This window comes from Ptiloglossa arizonensis, chromosome 3 (assembly GCF_051014685.1).
Source record: "Ptiloglossa arizonensis isolate GNS036 chromosome 3, iyPtiAriz1_principal, whole genome shotgun sequence".
NCBI lineage: Eukaryota > Metazoa > Arthropoda > Insecta > Hymenoptera > Colletidae > Ptiloglossa > Ptiloglossa arizonensis.
This window is the reverse complement of record NC_135050.1, coordinates 20195798-20211892: the sequence shown is the minus strand read 5'-3', so window position 1 is coordinate 20211892 and position 16095 is coordinate 20195798. Positions and strand designations below refer to the sequence as shown.

General features: G+C 45.5%; 1 protein-coding gene across 18 annotated transcripts in view; it reads left to right on the top strand.

The window, feature by feature from the left end:
- LOC143144991 (disks large 1 tumor suppressor protein-like) overlaps nucleotides 1-16095 on the top strand; it is a 796996-nt gene that overhangs the window by 679830 nt on the left and 101071 nt on the right. The gene's annotated exons all lie outside the window — the stretch shown is intronic.

Sequence of the window (16095 nt, the reverse complement as noted above, 5' to 3'; positions counted from 1 at the left end):
GAAATGTAATATTTAAATCCTGCAAATATTCAATAATAATTCCTTTGAAGCACCACCTTCCGCGCGTTTCGAGTCGAAGCTTGAAATTTCTCCCAAAAAAAGTAACAATCGGTAAATTCAAGCACGCAAAAATTACCTTGCGAAGGAATTGTCCAAAGTTTCTCAAAAAAAAGAACAAACTCGTTTGGAACTTCTTTCGGGGAACTCCAACGAGGAAACGAAAACTCGAAATTTTCCGAAAAAAATAATTGTCGCGTTGTTTCCGCGATACCGGTGTTGAATATCGTAGAAATAATCGTTCACTTTCGAGCGTTTATTTTCCAGCGTCGTCTACGTCGTCGTTTCTTCGTCCGTTGCGAAACCGTCTCTCGATGTCCTTAATTTTTCTCTCCGTTTACGACGGCCGAAGCACGCGACAATGGAGTCGCAATTAAATCGTCAACCGATCCGTGCGCTAATCCCGAGATTTTCCGTTCGGACGTGCGTCTGCGCGCGAGGGTCGCACGCTACGGATGGAACGCACAATTTCCAAAGCAACGGAACGTGGGAACGGATTCGAAGATCGCGATGAAAAACGCACACACACGTACACACACGCGTACATCGTGAGGGGGAGTTTCTACGTTATAAATGGAATTCGTGAACGCCATTGAGTATTAATCAAAAGTTGGCCCCCTTTCTCGCGTTAGCGTGAAATCGAGTAGAAAAGGATTGGGTGACGAGCTTTCGAGAAAGTCTCGCTGGCACTTGATGGATCGTGTCGTTGGAAATGTGGGTCAGAGCGGTAGTTTAACCGTCTGTTCCACGGCGGAAAAGAGCTGCTTGTAGTCTCCGAAAGAAACGATTTTTAATTTTCACCCCGGTGTTTAATTTTAAACGTCGACGAACTTTCGAAAACGAGCAGCGACGCTCGACGCGTTCGTTTGCTAATTTTCGTTCGAACGTTTACGATGATTTTCGTACATCGCCTTATTACCGTTAACAAGATCGAAAGGAACTTTTATCAAGCCTGTCTTCGAGATCAGTATCGAATCTGTACTCGAGATAAAATCGATCAGCTGCTCGAAAGTACTTCCGGCGTTGCGAATCGCTCTAAACAAGTCTCCAGCGTATTTGTCTCGTTGTTCGAAATATGAAAAGCGGGCAGAGTAGCGCGAACCGATCAGAGACGCAACAATGGGCGGAGTCGAACGATACGGTGGGAGTGGTCGAACGATGAGGTAGGGATAGTCTTTCGGTGTGGTGGGGGTAGTCTCTTGGTGTCCTTGAGCTGCCAGTTAATTCGATCTGAACGTTCTCGGAGCGTGCATCAGACTCTCGATTCTTTTACGTCGACGGAAATGAAAAATTCGCGTTAACGAAATCCAAAGGAAATTCGTGTCCCGCTGTGAAAACTACCCACCGTAATTTTCAAAAGTATCCTTCTACCTCGGTAAAATTTACCCACGGTTGATCAGTTCGGCGAAACGATCGGTGGACGACAATTTCTCGGCGTTTCGTTCTCCGAAAAAGATCAACGTTCCCGTTTTAATCCGCGTTACACAGTACGCGAACACCGCGACAACAGTAATCTACAGACATCGATTTATAGCCAGAAACAAAAGGAAACCGGGCTGTCAATGCCGCGGAAGGCGAAACGCAGACACCACCTGCGGCCCTTTTGATACCCGTGAAATGAGAACTTTGCCACGGACAGCTCTCCTTTCTACGTCCCCCACCTCGTGCACTTCGCGCCACCGTCATCCCCCTTTTTCGCCGTAAACGCGCGCCCGTTAAGCGTTATTCTGGTTTTGTCACGTGAAAGGATCCGGTTCCGTATGAAACGTTTTCGCTCGGGTATAATTTGAAAAGCAGTCCGCGAGTCGAGCTCTCTCCCTCCCCTCTACCTTTGACTTCAAAGGATGGTCATTTTCTTTTTCATTTTTTTTCTTTTTCACCTTCACCTCTCCCCCGTTTTCGCGCGTGTCGCGCAATGAGCTATGAAAATGTCTCCTCTGACGCTTGATACGTTCCCTGCTTCTATCTCCTGTTCCTACTGTTTGCCCGTTTGTACAAGTTTGCGCCGTTTCCTCGCGCGAAATATACGCTCGAGCTTCTCCCGAGCTTTCCCGCCGATCGACCGTGACGCGCTCCTCGCGCATCTATTTCATTCCCTTAAAGAGATTCTTGCCACCTCTGTTTCCACGATACTCTCCGAACACGTCACCAGCAAAAATTGCGTCTGGTGTGGTTTCGGTCCCCAGTCGGCGGACGCGTTCCTCCCCCGTAATCGAATTCTTCCATCAGAGGTAATACAGTCCTCGCGCGAGCTCGATACGAGTAGGAGGCGGTCTACTCTGGATAGGAACCGTGGAATCGATATTTATTCAGGAACTTGGACCGAGTATTTATCCGGAAGTCGAACAGTCCGGATCGTGTTTGGAGTAACTTTTCGCGAAGATATTTCCACTCCCCGTGATTATTCTGTTGCGCGGTGTTTTCTTAAACAGCGTGACCGAACTTCATTGATCGCGTTAACATTTTCACAAGGGAGTTCGCTCGTCCGAAAACTTGTGGAGACGAGTTAATTCGTCGTGCTCGCGGTAAACGTCCTAAATGGTACTTTGTACGATCGTTAATGAATTTCCTCTTCGATTGTATATTCAAGATAGTCGGGTGAAAAATGACACGAATTAATGGAACTTGTATATTTAACTCTAGAATAGAATGAGGGTACTAGGAAATTACAGAAGCATTCTTATCTACTGCAATAGCTTTTATCATCGAGGAGAAATACATTACGAGGGTAGAATGGGTCGAGAAAGACCTAAGAACAGTAATCTTACACGCGTAAAAAATGTTTAAAACAGTCCGAAGCGATTTGAAATTTTCCAATTCTTTTCGAAAAGAACCATCGCATTTCTTTCGATCGCTTCGCGACGCAGGAGAATTTTCAGGAAAATTCACCTCGGGCGCGTGAAAGTAGAAGGTTCGATCTCTAAAATAACCCTAAGAAGATTATCGTACGTTTATTTTTCGGAAAGTTACGACAGTTCAAAGATTGACAGCATTTCGGTCGAGATCCTCGAAACTTTGAGCGATAGTGTACGTTTCGCGCGTCGCTTCGCCAGCGTTGATATCAGGGGAAACGCGATGGTAAAGTTTGAAAACGCTGTTCGAACGTATCGCGAGTGCTAATTAAGGGCACGTAGCCGGTGGAAATAATTTCAATCGTCGTCACGAAGGCTTCCAGATCGCGTTAACTTGACGCGGATCCGTGCAGAATTGAGTCGTTCCGACGACGTTCGTTCCAACGTGGTGTTTACGCTCCCGGTAACGACACAAAGAAAATCCACGAGGTCGACAGCTCTTGGTAGCCACGGGGGAATGGGATCGTCAGCAGTAAAAGGATACTCACGCGCCCTTTATTTCAGTCCGAGTGACTTTACGGATTCACGGTTACGTGCGAAACGTACAAAACACTCTACGACCTTAATAAACATGTAATCCCGTGCAATTTCAATTTTTCCAGCGTGTGTCGGTTTTCAGAGCGGCGCGCAACCAGGAATTATTCCCATTCTCCTTAATCGTACCGCCGCCGAGGAATGTTTAAATCGCGCTCTCGTTACGCGACACCTCTGTCTCGCACGGAGTCCATTTCACGGGCTTTGAATCGCGCGCGGAAAGTACAAAGCGTTACTTTCCACGGTCAACGAGTTCCGGGTGGAACGTGTCTGGCTACCAACCGTGAATTTTTACGACGGTTATGTTTTCCGAAAGTCGATAACGTCGATCGTTTCGATATTTTATTTCAAGCCGTTGGAAACTTCGTTCCTCGAACGCGTTGAAAATACGAAGAGTCTGGCATTTTTTCCTCTTTCCTTTGATAACTTTCTAACTCGCGAGGAAATTGAACGCTGCGCGAGATTCTCGCGTTCGAGCGTCACTTGTTGCTCCGTTGAAAAAATGAAATTGAAGTTTCCAGTTCGATATTGCGCCAATTATTCCAAGAATTTAATCCGAAGTCCTTTCACCTAGATCGGACATGTTCGAAACGAGCTTCTGGACGTTGAGCTTCCTCCCCGGTTTCGTCCCGTTACTACGTTACGGTATAACCTCGATAAAATCGCGTAGAAGTCTTTTAAGGAGTCGATCTCTCGTATTTCCGGAGAGGAAATAGACGTTCGAGGGTCCCCGGTCCAAATAACAATTTATCGGAAAATAATCGAGACGTAATCTACGTTCGAAGTAAGACTCGTGAGTAACGTAGTTATTCGTGGACCGAGTTCGTAGACTCGACGCGGGATGGACCAGCTTAGAAAAATGGACAGTGAAATTATCTTTTCGGGTTTTCACGTGATCATTAGACGTCGGTGTATGCACCCAACAGCCCGAAAGTACAAGATAACCGTTTCACCTTTCGTCCGACCTCTCCGTTCGCCCGATACCCAAGTTGCTCCGAAATTACGTTAGATAAGTTTCGCACAGTTGCGAGGGACACACGGGTGAAACACCGTAGCCACCGCAAGGTTGTGACACGGGGGGTGAAAAGATTCATTCGGCGACTATGATTCGCGAAGTTAGCGAAATCTCGTTGCTCGGCAATTCTGTCTGAATGCTGACTCGCAGGGATTTGCGACGATTTGCCAGACCGTGGACAGACACTCCTTGTTCGTTCATTAAACAAGTTTCCCCGTGGAGAAGTTCGTCTATCCCTCTTAGGAGCAAAGCTCCGGGAACACGTTGGACAATTCGATAGACTACCGGCAGCCTGTTCCGTTTGTTAAAGTTTATCAATAGAATCGGCGTACGGCTGCGAATCGCTATTAACAAGACCGTTTGAATTGGATTTTAAAAAGCAGGCCCGCGATAACGTCGTTGGAGAGGTACAAACTTTGTTCGGTTTCTAGAAAACAATATTATCCTCGACAGCAACGAATGCACTTTGATGAAAACACTGTATAATTATGTAGATAGTAATTATACAATGGTTATGTAGACGGAAATGAGTTTCAACGAAATAATATTATTCCCAATGAATCAATTCTTCCAGCTGCGAATACATTTCAAAGCATTAACGATTACACTGTCCGACACGGCTTTTGCCTTTCAATAACCAGTGGGTAAACTTTGTAGATCCACACTCTTCGAATAAGAATCCGGAAATCAAATTACTGTATCATAACCAGTTTTCGAAAAACTAGAGTTTTTGTAAAATCGCAAAATTTTCGACAAAAGTATAAACACGAAAAGTAAAACGTTAGAAAGTTCTAATTGATCTTCAGAAATGGAGGAGAGTCTCTCGTATATAGCGGTACATAATTTATTAATGTATTTGCTTCTAAATAGTTATAAATTGACGTCAAAGTTTAAAAGTTGTCAAGGTTTGAGAAACAAAGTTTCTCTGTATTATTTTTGTACGTTTGCAAAAAGTTCGTTACTTAAGACGAAATTAGTCCAATTACTCACAATGAATTCATTTTATGTAAGTGTTGTACATTTTTACAAGTTACAAAAGTTTTCAATGTCGTAACGTAATATTCTAAATTCGCAGCCAATTAGCTCGGTATTACTCGCGACGAATAATTATCGTTCATCGCGAGTAATACCGATTACCAGGTCTCACCACGCGGAGGTTGCTGCGAGCGGAGACCCGGAGAGAGATAGATGGAATCAAAGTTCCATCGATCTCCCTCGATACGCATTACAATCGAAGTTACCAAATCGAGAAGATGGAAGGAATGAAAATTCCTTCGATCTCCCCTTTTAGTTCTGCCAAGCAATTACATTGTGGAAAAAATTAGGCAAAATTGGGAAAGACGCGACGCGTACCGTGTAGTTTGTCCTACTAGGTCGGTCCCGTATCCCCTCGGTGGGCCCGATTCGAGAGGAAACGAACGACGCCATCCACTCCCCTAGAGGAGTGCCCCGTTTCTCCACCTTTACGACGAGAGGGTCTTATTTTGGAGGCTTTCGCAGGGACCAGCAAAAATGCCTGCTCCTGTGCTCGCAACATGCCCCCTCTGGAAGCGGACGCACCAGGAGAGACGGCGATCGACCGTTCGGACCACCTACACGGCCGGTCACTTGCTTATGCAACAAGCAGAGGTGACCGGACTGAGGAACGAGGAAGCGAGCAAAATTAAGCTAAAGATTGGATAATTGCTTGGCAGAGAACAGATACTCGTACATGGTTGCCTTAAAACTAACTTAGTTTAAACTTAAAATTATCAAACCACGGAAGATGCGATGAAGCAGTCCTCTTCCTTCTTCGTTTTCTAAAATATCTACCTAAAGGAGCCAAATTGATAAATATTAAACACGTCAAGGGAGGATCAAAAAATAAACATGGGAAACAAATATAATACAAATTAAAATCAGAGAATAAATACAGGTATGTTGGAATAAGCAAAACAAATGAAGTAGATAAAAAAAATTAGTGAATGATGGTCAGTACCGGTTACCGAGAGGGCAACCGGCGACCATGGCTGTCCGTGGAGGGTCAAGGTACCTAAAATAGAGAGATCCGTCCACCTCGGAGCCGCAACCTGAAATGAAATTTTTGACAACCGACAACTCCTTATATACCCATCACAAGGTCACTGATCGTTACTTCGATTGTCTTTGTTCGATCTAACCGATTATTTCAATAAACTGATGGCTTTTAAGCCATTATTTATACTAGGACATTGTTAATAATTGTTTAAACTATGGTCCTGCGGCGATTGTTAATAATTATGATGAATAAACATCAAGATATTGCGAAATCTGCGAAGATGAACGGTTTCGGTGAATGTTTGTTCATTTCCGCGATTGTTATTAACATTTACGCATGTTCTCAATATTAATCGAACAATGTGCACCTTATTTATGCATTACAAATGATTAAGTCATTTATAGAAATTGATTTTAATCGATATTGAAAGTAAAAACGTGTTTCGTAAAGTTTCAAAGCATGAAAAGTAATAATAGTCTATTCGGTACATTAATTTAACATTTGTTTAATTCTTATAATTTACACAATACGCGTAGAAGTTGTATTTTTTACTTAAAAGCGTCTAAATTCAATCAATCGCTTTTCTAGATAGAAAAATCATCGCGATGAAAACTTGCGAATCGATAATCGATACGTGTAGCCTTGACAATGTCGGTTGGACTTCAATGAAAAATTCCATCGCGAACAAAGAATACTTCAACGAAATGATATTTCAAGCCATTATTTATACGAGGAGATTGTTAATAATTGTTTAAACTATGGTTCTATGACGGTTGTTAATAATTATGATAAATAAACATCAAGATATTGCGAATATTTACGCATGTTCCGTACATTAACGTTACAATATGCATCTTATTTATTCATCATAAATTATTGATTCGCATATGGAAATTAATTTGAATCGAGATTCGAAGTAAAGAAAGACATATTTCCTAATGTTTTAAAACATGGAAGGTATTAATTGTCTACTAGATGTATTAATTTAACATATAATTCTGATAATTTACACGATACACATGGGAGTTGTATGTAACAAACGTTTAACATACAAAGAGAGACTCTCCTCCATTTTCGGAGACCAATTAGAACTTTCCGACGTTTTACCTTTCGTGTTTTTGCTTTTGTCGAAAATCCTGGGTTTTCACAAAAGCTCGTCTTTTTTCGAAAACTTGAGAGAAACGTTCGCGTTTCTCGTCGCACGCTATACTCCCACACTCGTCTAATTTAGCTAATAGTAACATTGTACTCCGGCGAGGTGCAGCAGTCGCGTCACGACCGATGCGAGCGGACGATTCTCCTTTCATCCGCGACTTTTCAGCTTGTAGGACAGTGGGCAACTCCACGCGCGACAATAATGCCGAAGGCGAACAAAGAGGTTAGTCGAACGAAATTGTCCCGAGCGTATCGCGCGACATTGTCGTCCCGTTCGCGATACTCGGTGGCTGTAAACACGCTGCAATTATCTCGACGCGGTCAGGAGGACGTTAAAATTTCGTTGAACACCGTCGTTGTCGTCGGGTCGCACCTAGACGGTCGTTCATCCCCGTGACAACGACCCCGGTGGACAAACACTCGGCGGATAACGAAATTAACCCTCGTCGAGGCAAGGAGATCCTGATTTGGCTCGGGCATAACTGCACCCCGACAGCTTGTTCAGCGAACTGGATGAGGCTGTTGACGGGAAACAACCCCTTCACCGATCCGACGAAACTTTGTTACCAGTCGAGAAAACTCAACGCCCCGTGGAATAACTTCCGTCGACGCCTCGACCCGACGCGTACAACTTTTTAATTATGCGCGATAAAAACCGAAGATCGCCCGTGGTTATTCGTTCTTAAACACCGATCGAAGCGCGGTGCATTGGCGCGAGGAGGCGGAGTCGAAGCGACGATGAAAGTCGAGCGACGCGGTGGGGGGAGAGGCTCGGTGGCCTTGAGCAGCCAACTTACGAAGCGCGGACTTTGATTTCGACACTGCGCCGCCTCGTTTCGTTTAACCGTTTCGTTGCGGCTGTTTCGAAACGTCCCGAAAAGTGTAAACATTGCGCGTTGGACAGTCGTCTGTGTTTGGATTCGCTTGCAAAAGTTTCTTTCGCAATGGTTTCTTCGAAAAAGAATTCTCTTCCAAGTGAGACATTTATCAATTCTCGATAAACGTACTTCGATCGACACATCGAGCTCTACGTCAGTTACCAATAACCATCGATACGAAGTTTACTTACAATACTTCCACTTCCGATTACTTCGTCCCGACAGTTCGAAATACATCTCTTCGAAATTTTACGACAGAGATTTTTCTTTTCTTCGCATATTGTACACAAAGATTCGTAACTAGCGACTGTGATCACTCGTCGTACCCAAACAACGTCTCAACGTGGAAACAAACAATGATCGCCCGTGTTGTACCGCAACGAATCAACCTTCCAAGTCGAGGTGTTAACCGTGATCCTTCGATCGCGGACGATTTCGACGTAAGACGCATCCGGTGAGGACCCTTCTCGCGTATCGATAACGCGTACACGTTGAACACCGCGGTCGACTACCGAGCGCCTACGGTCTCCGATGTTGCCTCGATCCTTCGAGATCAGCTAACAGTGACTGAACAATTAACTCGTACGCGGTCCAAGCTATCGTATCGTATTATTGTCGTTTCGTTTCGAAATGGAAAAATCGTCGCGTCGAATCGCGACCTTCCGTTGCGGTTTACCGCAAAAGGTTTCCAAGAATCGTTGTCCATGGATCGAGGGAATGATCCACATCCTCGTAACTCGTGTTATTCCGGACACAATGGAAACGTATAGAACACGGGTGTCTGTGTAACGCGGCGGGTATCCTTTGGAAACCGCGTATCTAAGTTGCGTATCGTTGACGCTCACGTACCGTGGACCAAAGAAAGACAAAAGACCATTATGTATCGTCGATCGTACCGGTGGACGACGGTTGTAGACGCGCGCGTGCAATTCGCAGCCACAATGGGAAGAGGGCCGGTTGCGCAACGAACGGTTATGCGATTAATGCGCAGCATTGTGGCAAACTGTGTCACGAAACGCGTACACGGACCCGATGCAGCCAGTTTCTGGCGCGCTGACGATGATTCCTTCGAACAACGAGCCAGTCCTAGAGAAGAACGGTAAGATTCGCGTCCGCTTCTAATTTTAATTCACCAACTCCGTGGTGAAGCTTCGAACCTGAAATCGAGGCTCTCGATTATAACAAGCATCGTGTTGCATCGTGTAAACGAAAAAAAAAAAGGAAAAAGAGAGAGAGAGAAAAAGAATTTCCACGAACGAACGTTTTAATTGCTCGCACCGCGCCGGGGAACAAATACTCGCTTCAAATTGTCGAATTGCGCGAGTACCGGTAAAATCTCGGTTGTTTTCTGCTTTATTTTCCTTCCTTTTTTTTTTTTTGTTTTCTTTTATTCGTCGTTTCGAGTTTTAAATTTAGCGCACGATCAAGTACGGTTGCGTTTATCGAGCTCGAGATGCACTTAAGTGGCATTAGTGTCGCGAATGTTCCCTTTTCGAGTTTCAAAAATCGAGTCGGAAAACAACGCGCAGTTTTTCGTCTAAAATTATTGGCGAATCGTATACCTGATCAATATGCTAGGATATTTTCGGTTAAACGTTTACGCGTGTACGAGAAACGGTTCGCTCGTATTTCTGTATTCGAATATTTGAAACAAGTTACAGGTGAACGTCGTTGTATTGGGATAGGTTGAAATCGCGATTCGATTTTTCCGAAAAGAACTATCTGTCGATCGTCCTCGAATAAAAAAAAAATAGCCCTTGAAAGAGACAAACCATCGAAGCAGATTCGCGCGAGTGGCAGCCTTTCTCGAGGCGCTGGCCACGTAACGTTTACGCGTGTCTAATACCGACTTACTTTCAAATAAACGATTGCTCACCGATACTTATAGATTTCTCGGTAGAGGCGAATAAAATTGTCGCGCGGAATTCCGTTGATGTAACTCAACACGTTTCACCGCAGAGAGGCTCGTGTTCGAAACGGGAACGTCTGGCGAGTTTCTGGATTCGATATAAAAACCTCCAGATTGCAATAATGACTCATGCAGTTCGTTGATTCACTCTGCCGGCGATCGAATGTTAACACCAACGGTTATTATTAGTCGATTCTCTCCCGCGAGCGAACGGTTCCATTCACGTTTATACACTCGTCGTTGATCATCGAATCGTTAAAAAATTCGCTTATTTCCCTGACTTGCGATTTTTTCCATTACGATCGTACGTCCGTCTACGTTGTTCTCGATCGAAAGAATAAGAAAAAAACATACGATCTTGCGGCCCTGAACTCCAGTTTTCCATTTTACGGTAACGCGAATTTACACGGAACGATTTAAGAAAAAAACGTTCCGTGTACTAGCGACATCTTGCAGCGTCCGTGACAGGACACGAGACTTCCTTTCGTTCGTCGTACGTTCTACGCGAGTGAACGTCATCGATGATATCGATGAAACGAGACGAATTAAATAGCAAAGATCACCGACTGAAGAAAAAAAAAAAAAAACCCAGAAATCGAGAAGTGGTTCGAAGACAATTTCTATCAGTTGTGCAATATTCAAACTATCAAGGAAAACGTGTCGTGGAACGCACACTCGATCCCCGTCGACGGAACGTTTATTGTCCACCGTTTCCGGTTACCGCGTCGCTCGAAATTCTTCGATGCGCGTCGCGGCGCGTAAAAGGTCCATAAATTCGTAATAAACGGTTCGTTTAGCCCCGTTGGTACGATCGTTCGAAGCATCGAGTCCAACGATCCGATCGAACGACTCCTGTCCTCCCTGCATAACTCTCCGCGGTTGACGCATTGTTTTCCGATTAGGGTTTCGAGGAGAGAACTTCAGCGTCGACCGGTGGCCGAGGAAATCCTGGCACTCGCGTCTCGATGAATCATTCCGCGCGTTCGCGCGTTTACGTGGAAAAAAGTGCGAAGGAAAGAAGAAAAAAAAATGATCACGAACGAAGGGTGGCACGGGGTAGGGGAAATACGCGACGCTCGATGTAAGGGAAATGGCGTGGTCGTTTGCTACGTGTCTTCGTTACGTGATTCAAAGGACGCGTCGGAATGCTTATCATCTGGCGTACACACTTAGCCGACACGCCGCTTGTATTTCGTATTTGACCGCCGTCGCGGTTGTCGACTTCCTGCTATTCTTCCAGTATCGATAGACGTAGAAATATAAGCGAGCACCGACGCCGTCGGTGCAGTCGTTATACCGTTATTATAACGGAGAGATGGTAGAAAGTTTTCGATCATGGTGTTCATGCTGCCTTCCAGTGTCGCGCGTTGCGCTTGATTTACGATCGTTTCTCGCACTAGGATACACGCTACGACAATTTTTCACCGTGGTCGTTTCCCGATCGAGGTTTCGCGATTTCGAGCACGCTCGAGAAACGACGATCCTCCGCAAACTTCACCATCGAGAGAAACTTTGTTTACGATTTGCAAAAAAATGCTCGTGGAAATACGCGCAATCTTAACCGTACGGATGCTACCCAGTGTGAATTTTTCTTTTACATCGACGAACACTCAAGAAGTAGAAAAATACAAGGCGCGATTATTTATTCCGTGATGGTATCTCGCAACGCGTCGACTCAGGTCGATTCTCGTTATCGAGAACGCAAGTAACGAGTTAAAAGACAAAATTGTAGTTATCAGAGCATTCGATACTTGGGGCGTTTTTCCGTTATCGATTGTAATCGTTACGCGGACGCAAGTAGGTCCGTGTTGCGAATGTTTTATTCGAAACGAACACCGTTGGTTTATTAACGAGTCGGGTGTCTAACCCAGATTCGAATATTATCTTCGAGTCGTTCGATGAAGCAAACCAACGAAGGGAACGTAACGACGCGCAATTAACCGTTTAAAAGGGACACTTATCGCGGGAAAAGTAATTTATATAAAAAAAAAAAGGGAGAAAGGGAAAAAGTACCGTACCGAGGTACCCGGGGCAAGAACGCGCCGCAACCTGACGATTTCGAAAGTTCGCGGCGTGATTAAACTAATCACCGACTTTCAGTGGCGAACTTTATTACGGTGTACGAAGTTGCTCGCGCGAATGGAACCATCGCGTGTCGGGGCCCTTTTCTCGAACAAGTTTCCACTCTTTTAATCTCGAAACACTCCGACATCAACGTACCGATGATCTTCGTGCAATTTGGCACACGTAGGAAATAATCGCGTTCCTTTTTTCCATCGATGCGTTTCGATTCGTATATTTCTCAATAGAATCGATATTTCCGTATGAAAGAAAAGTACGCTTGTTCTCGAAACGTGTACCAACGAATGCGAAAAGTGCGGGAAAGCTACCGTGGATCTTGTCGGGGAGAAAAATTCACGAACGTCTCCTTGCGTCCCCTTGACGAAAATAAATGAATATACAGCGAAATAAACACGGAAAAAAATACTCACGTGCTCGAAACACGTCAAACCTGCAAAGATTGGAACAACCGTTACCAGAATTGCCAGGGAGAAGAAATTCACAAGAAAAATCACTTCGATCCTCCTTTCGAACAGCCCCCTCTCGAAATTAAACACGAAACGAAAGAATACTCTCTCGAAACACGTCCGAGCGAACGGAGAGTATTTCGAGAAGCTGGAGGAAATAATTGACGAAGCAACGTGTCTCAAGAAGCACGAGCAACCCCCTCGTAGAAACTGGAACCCCGAGTTTCTCTCGTGTTTGCGCGCGAACGATTCCAGTCGCTCGAACGGAACCGTTTTCTTCGCCGGTTGGTAACGGCGTTAACCCAGATTGCGTGACGGGGCCCCCTGTTCGATTGAATTTCCCGTAAAATGAAGAAACGCGGTAACCCCCCCGTTGGAAAAGAAGAGGGGAACGACACGTCGATCCGGGAGGGCGGGCGTTCGTCGCGCGCGAACACGCGAATCGCATTCGTAATCGTCGCCGCGGGTCTCCGCTGGCGTTTCTTTTTTCTTTATTTCTTTTTCTTCTTCCCCTTTTTTATCTTTGTCTCTCGCTCCCTCCAGTTGGCTCTGTATGCGTTAAGAGGCGCGTCGGGCTCGCTCGCGAGTCAGAAAACGACGCCGACGAGGTGGAACGGAACACGGCCTCCCGGTTCGCACGAAACCACGCGGGGGCCCCCGATATTTTTCGCGATTCGTTTTCGCGTTGCGCGCCACCAACCGTCTCTCTCCAGTATATCTGTTTCCGTCCACTCTCTCTCTCTCTTTCTCTCTCGTTGCGTCCGTCTCCTCGTCTTCTCCCTCCGTCTTTCCTCCGGTCGCGTGTTTCCGTCCCTTTTCGACTCGACGCGTTGCATCTTCCTTCGGGCAGTGGCGAGCTCGTTCGTGCGAGTGAAACGCGCCACGGCGTGCAAGTGCGTTCGTCGATAACGTCGAGCAGCGGGAGAGTGCGCTCGCGATAACAGCGAAATACTGTTTATTAATACCTGCCACGCGTGTCCGGACTCGACCGAGTCTCCGCTGGTGATATATACGACCGTTGGGTGATTTTTTTTTCTTTTTTTTTTAATATATTATTCGCGCGACGAAATGCACGAGTCTTTCGTTCGTTCGGACGCCATCGAGAGAGTCTCTCGCCCCTGATCGTTGAACTCGAGTTATCGGAGCGCGTAGGAGGTAATCGTTGCGCGTTAATTCGTCGATGGTTCGACTCGCGAGTGTTTCTCTTTTTTTTTTCTTCTCTCTATCCCCGGAATCGGTGCTCCAACGGGGAAAAGTGAGTTTTCTCGGTTTCGGGTATTCCGAAGTTTGGTCACCATTGTACCTAACCGATGTAGTTTTTCTTTTTTCGTTTTATTTGTACTTTTCGCGGGTGCACGGAAAATGGAATCGGCGAGACGATTCCTTTTCGAAACGGAGACTCTTTTATCGTTCGATCGAACGGAGAAGTAATTTATCGCGGTTGGACGAGTTTCAAGAATTTTCGACGCTCGTTTAAAATCCGAAATGAAATTTCCCACGTTGCACCGGGCGGTGAACGTGTCGCGGTATTTCGTATCGTTAACGAACGGTGTCTCGATAAATTCAAGGAACATCGATACGAGCGTTTTTAATAACGAACGAAAACGCGAGTGCAAACCCAACTCGAGCAACGTTCGTCCGATACCGTGCACGTTACGAACTAGTTTCGACGATTACGAGTTTCCTTCCCGGGAGCACGTGTACCCGCACTGTTCACCGGCGAACGTAGACCAATTTGCATATCCGTTGGTTACATCGGTTAAAAAGAAGTTTCGCGACGATGACCACCGCGCGATAACCGCGAAAAGGAGCGCGAACTTTTTCCGGGAGCGTGATTAATGCAACGCGCGCGGACAGAACACGATTTACCTTTCGTACAGCGAGAATCGGAACATCGCGCAGGTTCAATAAGGATTTAATTTACTTCCTATGACGAAGGAGGTTATTGCTTCTCTTTGATTAATCACCGCGCTCGACGAAGGGAACAACGCGCCGAGCGTGCAATTCAACGCTTCGTTGTTTCAACGGAAAACGGGAAACGGAGAAAAGACATCGTGTAAATTGCGACACGGCGATTTTCGATTCGATTTTACGAACTCGACGTACGCGATCGGTACGCGGAAAATTAAATTCAGACGGTTAAAGTTCGCGACGTACGAAGATTTCGAGGAATCTTCCGCGAAAGATCAAAGAACGGTTTCAGATCAGGGGCGAGCGACCGGTCGAGAAATTATTTTCGCGAAAACATAAACGACCAGGTGATTCTTCGAAGTGGAAGAGAGAAGCGATAAGAAGGGAATCGAAGAGAACAAAATTTACGGACGAATCGAAAGCTCGAGAGGGGATATTTTCGTAGGAGAAACAAATGGAAACATTTTTTCGAGAGAGAAACTCGCGGAACCTTTTCTTTTCGCGAGAAACGTGCGGGTGGAACTACATTTTCAGCCAACGAGTGGGGAACAAAAATTTGTTCGCGCAAAACGCCAGTGGGAAGTCGAAAGACTCGACCGGAACGTCGTAGAATTTTTCCGCTCGCGAGAAACAAGTGGGAAAGAAATTTTTGAAGGCGAGTGGAAAGTCGAGCAACGTACAAGCGAGAGAAGGGATCGGTTTGCGAAAAATGTCAACGAAAACTTGAACAATTCTCTCGAGTTGGACGGTTAGAAACTCGCGGAATTGTTCGGAGAAGATTGTGAAAAAAATTTCGTGGCAACGGACCGCCGGAATGAAAGATTTCCCCGAGAACAAAAACCGGATTGAACAAAATTTTCGAGAAACGAAATAAATGTTACTCGTTGAAGCAAAGACCGAGGGGAACGAAACTTTCGAGACAACCGAAACAAAAGATTCGCGGGGAACGAGAGCCGCGAGGTACAAAATTTTCATAGACAAACGAAAGAAAAAGTTCGCTACGAACAAGAGTTATGAACAACAATATTCTCGAATTAGAGACCGACTCACCGAGAGCTCGGAAAGGAAATTCGTGGACAAAAGGCCAAACGAGGAGTTCGACGAATTAAAAAATTGTTTCGCTGGAGTAACGTAGAGGAAAAAAGTTTTCCCCTGGAACTGGCGAATTTTTCGACGCGATCGACCGAGCTAGATCTTTCTCACCGATCGTACGGGAAAGTGGTTGTCCAAGGGGGGTAA